This window comes from Dromiciops gliroides, chromosome 1 (assembly GCF_019393635.1).
Source record: "Dromiciops gliroides isolate mDroGli1 chromosome 1, mDroGli1.pri, whole genome shotgun sequence".
Classification (NCBI taxonomy): domain Eukaryota; kingdom Metazoa; phylum Chordata; class Mammalia; order Microbiotheria; family Microbiotheriidae; genus Dromiciops; species Dromiciops gliroides.
The window spans coordinates 344,068,108-344,074,518 of NC_057861.1; the positions used below are offsets into that span (position 1 = coordinate 344,068,108).

At 36.3% G+C, this 6,411-nt stretch overlaps 1 pseudogene; it reads right to left on the reverse strand.

Moving 5' to 3' along the window:
* Positions 1-4,945: 4,945 nt before the first annotated feature.
* LOC122748926 lies at positions 4,946-6,101 on the reverse strand (annotated as a pseudogene).
* Between the last annotated feature and the right edge of the window lie 310 nt (positions 6,102-6,411).

Genomic DNA, 6,411 nt, shown 5'->3' on the forward strand with positions numbered 1-6,411 from the left:
TTTTTTTGACTATGGCTTTCAGGTAGGCCAGTAATTCTTAAATTAGCTCTCCTGGATCTATTTTCCATATCAGTGGTCTTCCCCATGAGTTATTTCACATTTTCTTCTATTTTTTCATTCTTTTGATTCCATTTGACTGATTACAGGTGTTTCATAGAGTAATTAGCTTCTACCTGCCTGTGTCTAATTTTTAATATATTATTTTCTTCAGTAAATTTTTGCACATCCTTTCCCACTTGGTCAATTGTATTTTTTAAGGAATTGTTTTCTTTGGTCAATTTTTGTGATTCCCTTTCCTAACTGTTGTCTTTTATTTTTCATAATTTTCTTGCTTAACTCAAATTTCTTCCATTTCTTTTCCCATTTTTTCTTTTACTTTTCTTATTTCATTTTTAAAATCATTTTTGAGCTCTTCCAAGAGGGATTTTTGGTCTTGAGACCAATTCCCCTTTGAGTTTTCACATGTAAGCATTTTGTGTTCTCATCTGAGTTTGCATTTTGTTCTTCCCTGTTACCATGGAAGTTCTCTATGGTAAGGGATTTTTGTTTCTTATTCATATTTTAACTTGTTTTGTGACTTTTAAAGTTGAGCTCTCCTCCTGGGGCACAGGGACCACTGCTGTAAACTTCTTATGCTGGGGGCCTGATCACTGGCTTTCTGCTCTGAGATCTCTGGGGATCTTAGATTCCTCACTCTAGACTTGCTCTCTGCACTGTGATGGCTTGTCCTATTTATGCCTGTCCTCTGGTGGTTCTCTAATTAGTCCTTTGCCCTCTCAGTCAATGCTGGTGGGTCTCACCACTGCCCTGCTGTGCCACCAGCCTGCAGAGCCAGGACTGGGAGTCCTCATCAGTATGTGCTATGGCCAAGAGCCTCTTGGTGACTTGCCCAGACACCCTCCATGCTATACTGAGCTATGTTGAGTTCCCCTTTTGCCCAAGTGAGACAGACATATCCTAAAGTCTTTTAAATTATCTCAAGGTGGAACATTGTTTCTCTCTGCCTTTTTGTAAGTTCTGTACTTCCAGAATCTTTTTAGAGGCTTGTTTTAATGTTGTTTCTAACGGAAATTAAGGAGAGCTCAGCAACTTCCTCGCTTCTCTCCACCATTTGCTTTTGCCTCCCTGTCTGTATCTTTTAATATACAAGCCCTATTGAGCAATGTTTAGCCACTCTGTATGGCCAGCCTTTCTAGTCATTTATGTAATTCCAAATCTATCCAATTCTATTATCATCTAGGCTATTATCATCTCAAATTTTTTTGCATAAGATGATTGCAGTCTTTTTCCACAAGAGATTTTGTAAAACACTGTTCAAATCTAAGGACACTAACTTTATTGCATTTTTTAAAAGGCTAACAATGTAGGGTTTTTTGGGGTTTTTTTGGTTTGTTTTTTTGGTTTTTTGCGGGGCAATTGGGGTTAAGTGATTTGCCCAGGGTCACACAGCTAGTAAGTGTTAAGTGTCTGAGGTCGGATTTGAACTCAGGTACTCCTAAATCCAGGGCTGGTGCTCTATCCACTGTGCCATCTAGCTGCCCCAACAATGTAGTTTTAAAAAAGAAAAACATTAATTTGGTTTAACATAGTCCTGTGCAACCCTTGTTGGTTCTTGGTGATTACCATTTCTCTTTCTCAGAGCTCAACATCTATCACTCTAATAATACAATATTGATTTTTTTTCCCCAGGAATAAAATTTAAGTTTGCTCACCTTCTTTCCTGAGACAATATTTACATTTGTGTATGACATTCATAGTTCTAAAGTCTCTGATAATACTTTACACACCAGATTTCAAGTCAATTGAATACTGTTTCCACACCTTTAAAAAAAAAGTAATGATTGAACTATGCAATCTTTTAAATTCCTTTGACATTGTACATTCTTTGATCCTATGAAACTATTTGGGACTCCTACATTTAAAAATGAGGCATAAAACACTTAAATGAATCATTACTCTACCTTCTGGAAATAGGAAAACAGTCAGAGTTTAGGTTGGGTAATCCTAGTGGGGGAGAAATTAAAAACAAAAACAAAACATGGTTCCTTGGAAAAAATGAGAAAATAATATGCTAAGGGCAAAATGTGATTTTTTTTTACTTCTTTCATAGCAATTTAACCCTAGGACTGGGGATAAGGAGAAAATCATCATCTCCAGTGGTCCAAGATAACTATATTTTCTTTCCCCTTGGGTATAGCCCTTCCTTAAGGAGATATTTTTCCCCATTTGAACACAGTTGAACATGACTATATTGCTAAGTCTTTTGGATTATGCTTGCCGTGGAACATTTATCCAACTAATTGCTCTATTGAGAGGATAGTCTTATAAATACATAGCTCATTTGGATAATATGCTCTCATTTAGTAGAAAAGCAAGGTTAATATATTAACTGTTTTAAAAATGGGAAGGCAGCACAAAAATTCATTTACCTCTAATTCCCTTGTATCCTAGAGGGAGGAGGAGAACTATGAACGGTAAAACAGGAAACATGTAATTATCTCACTTGCAAGGGAAGCTGTGATCATATTTTTCTGAAACCAAATAACAGAGACAGCAAAGGCCAACAATTAGCTGGAGTTATGATTTCACTCCATGGGATTAAGTAGGGCAACTTATTGGAAAACAAGCCTCATTGTTTAAACATTTATTTTTTCAATTAGCTGCCTGCCAAATGGATTGCCTAAAACTCAAGAACTGGAAAACACAGAGATTCACAAGTTCACAAGTGAAGCAAAGACGTTTGGCATTCTTCCTGAAGAGGAAAAAAAAATATTTTGTTCTTGGTAATGATGAGTCACTTTCACAACATGACATTATGTAATGTAAAGAATTCTAAATAGTGGGCTTTTTGATTCATGAATGAAAAATGTTTTTATTCAAGGTGATTACAGAGTGCTCTATAGATATAAGCAGCTGGTATTTTCTTCAAGGATCTTACAAATCATTGAAATAAGTCAGCATTTCTTTCATTTTGAGACAATATAAAATGTGCAAACATTCAATTCCAACTCATCTGCCTTTCTCATCAATGGTCATAATTATAAATTTGACCATTTTACTATAGATGATACAAATAAGAAAAATTGAAAAAGAGTGTTGAAAGGAAGAAAGTTCAGCTGAGCAACAAAGTAGAAAAATAAATGTTCATATTTCATTCCTCTTAGTAACATGTTCAAAATGTAATTAAATTAACTAAGAAACCAACAACCAAAAATTTGTAAGCATTTATTATATACCTGCCTATATGTATAATTTTTTTTTACTATCAACTGTAATTGGTTTAGTGAATACTCTTGTGGTTTTATCATCAACGCAGAAGAAAAAAAAGTTCCATAACCAACAAAGCAGAGACTTAAAAATGAAGCAATTGATTTTTCTTTTGGAACTGACTTATCGTTTCATTGGTACAAGGAATTCTTCCTCAGTAAACTTTCTTCACTAATGCAAGTTGGAACCTGCTCTTCAAATTATACTCTTCCACTGTTTCATGGGGCACTTAGATGATAAGTGATCTTTACCGGGGATCACTTAGTTAATGTCAAAGGCCGGGCTTGAATGTATTTCTTCCTGGCTTTGAGACTTGCTTTGCATTGAATAACCTACTTTTTAACATTTTTAACATTTACCTTCCATTTACTATAACTATTATTATGGAAACTGAAGTGAAATTGGATTTAATTTATAACTTTAATTTTATAATCTCTACCAAATAAATTGAACACTTTCATATTTCAAGATATGGCCAATTCATTTCAATTAAAACATTTTAAAATAATTTCTTAAGATAAGGCCATGGGCCTGATGGACAAAAGCTGAAAGGGCAAGCTAATACTCTAAGGGAAAAACAATAAAACTTATCCTAAATAAATATGAGTGCTTAGTTACATAGACATTAGTCATATTTCCGAGTGAGAATTTTACAAAGTACTATTAAATCTAGGTTTTTTAAGTTCTTTATGAACAATGATTATTACAATTATGCTTGAAATGTTGGGGGTGATCTATTAATATTGCTTTCATACTATGGATCTTCTCTGTTATGAATTAATATATTACTATGGAGATCTAGATCATACTTCCACTCTTTTTATAAATAAAACAAAGTAAAACCCTGATTTAAGCCATCTGATTAGTCATGAAGGATCATTTTAATGTCCTATGGCTTATAAGATAATATTAGGTTTTTTTTTCAATTTTTATGACCTCTCAAGCTTTTCCAGAATAAAAATTACACTTGAGAAGAAAAAACAAATCTGTATCCATAGCATAGGACACCAAGAACCCTCGAAAGGTAAATATTTGATGAAGTAACAGTAGAAAAGGCTCCTTTTACAGATCTAACTTGCTCACTCACCATCTCTTTCCCAACTCGCCAGCACACTCTGCCAGGACTATACAACCTGACTGAAAGGCTTACAGTGAAACTCGACTTAATGCCCTTCTGAGTATAATTAAAAAAAAATAAAAACAGACTCTTGCTCTCATTGGAACTATAATACTCTTTGCTACAACAGAACTCTCCTAGAGAACTGAGGAACAGAAGGAAATGGGACAAGATGCTCCAGTATACATGGATCCAAAAAGCCTAACTGAAACAAAACCCCAGCATCCAGGTTAGCTTAATTCTGTCCCCTTAAAATAATGTGATCAGTGACCAATGTTGCTGGCATGTAAAAGGTGATTGACAAACAACAAAGTTTGCATTGACCAGGAAAAATACATATAAAGCAAAAGAAATTTGAACACAAGACTATTCTTCACCCACTTGATACCACAGGAAAGAATGGAATGTTTTCTGAAGAGCAAAGGAAGTTTTGAAGCAATCCAAAATAACATATTTTTTCAAATCTGAGATTAATCAATAGTGAAAATGGATAAAAAGTGAAAAAGAGGCATTCAAAGCATTCCTAGAATGAAAACCAGACCAGAATAAAGCATTTGCTTTTCAATTCCCTAGACAAATATAACATTTAAAGACAGATAGATAGATAGATGCCTTGGCTAGGTCACCACTAGGAACCACAGTGGGAGGCTGATAATTGATGCCACCCCTGAAGCCAGTTGAGCACTCATCTACAAACTCGCTGCTATGTTTTGTCTTGATGGTGGCAATAGCAGCACTGATATCTTTGAGAGCTACATAACCATATTAGAACAGGCAGCAAGCCATGTATTTACCATGGTGAGGGTCAAAATTCACCATCTGGTTGACAGGCTCAAAGCAAGTATTGGTGATTTCTGCTACATGAAAGCTGCTCTTGGTAGGCTTTATCAGCAGAGATTACTGGAGCATATGTAACCAGAGGGAAATAGATATGGGGATAGGCCACCAGGTTGGTCTGGAATTCTGTCAGAGCCACATTCAGGGCACCACCAAGTAAGAGAGAGAAGAAGTAATGGAGGGCACAGTTTGGCTAATAAGGTTATTCAGATTAGTATAGGTTTGGCATTTAGTATCAAGGTTTCTGTGACAGATATCATAGGTGCCCTTATTGTCGACCATGAATGTGCAATCAGAGCATGGTGTGGGTGATCAGAATGGAATTGTAGGGCTTAATGATAGCTATCAAAACATCTGGGGCTGGGTAAATGCAGTACTCCAGCTTGGACTGCTTGCCGTAATCAATGGACAAATATTCCATCAGCAGAGAGGTAAAATCAGAGACAGTTCCACCACAAAAGCTGTGTAAAAATAAGAAGCCTTGAAGACCTGTGTACTGCTCTGCCAGCTTCTGAATCCTGTTTAGAACCAGGTCAATCATTTCCTTGTCAATAGTATAGTGCCCATGGCCATAGTTATTGGCAGTACCTTCCTTGCCAGTGATCAGTTGTTCAGGATGGAAGAGCTGTCAGAAGTTTCCAGTGAGAACTTCATCAATGACAGTTGGTTCCAGATCTACAAATACTGCTCTGATGACATGTTTGTCTGCTCTTGTTTCACTGAAGAAGGTGGTGAAGGAGTCATCTCCTCCTTCAATCGTCTTGTCACTTGGCTTATGCCCATCAGGCTGGATATCATGCTCCAGGCAGTACAACTTCCAGCAGGCATTGCCAATCTGGACACCAACTTGGCCAATGTGGAAAGAGATGCACTCACACATGGTGGCCAGTGGGTTAAGCAACAACTATGATGGCAGGGTCAGGGATACCCAGGTTCTTGTTATAACCCTCAACAAGTTAAGAATCGAGATAAATAACACACTCCAAAGAATACTTTCAAAGATGAAGGGAGATAATCTATAGAGGGTGATGGCGATATTACAGGAATCTAGAATTTAGTGAGACTACTAATATTTTCTTAGGAGAATGTAGATCAGAGCTTCTGAAGGCAACTAACACCAAGAAAAAGAGGAAGAAAGACATAGACCCAGAGAGGCGATTTTATGGAAAATGTAAAAAAAAAAAATGATC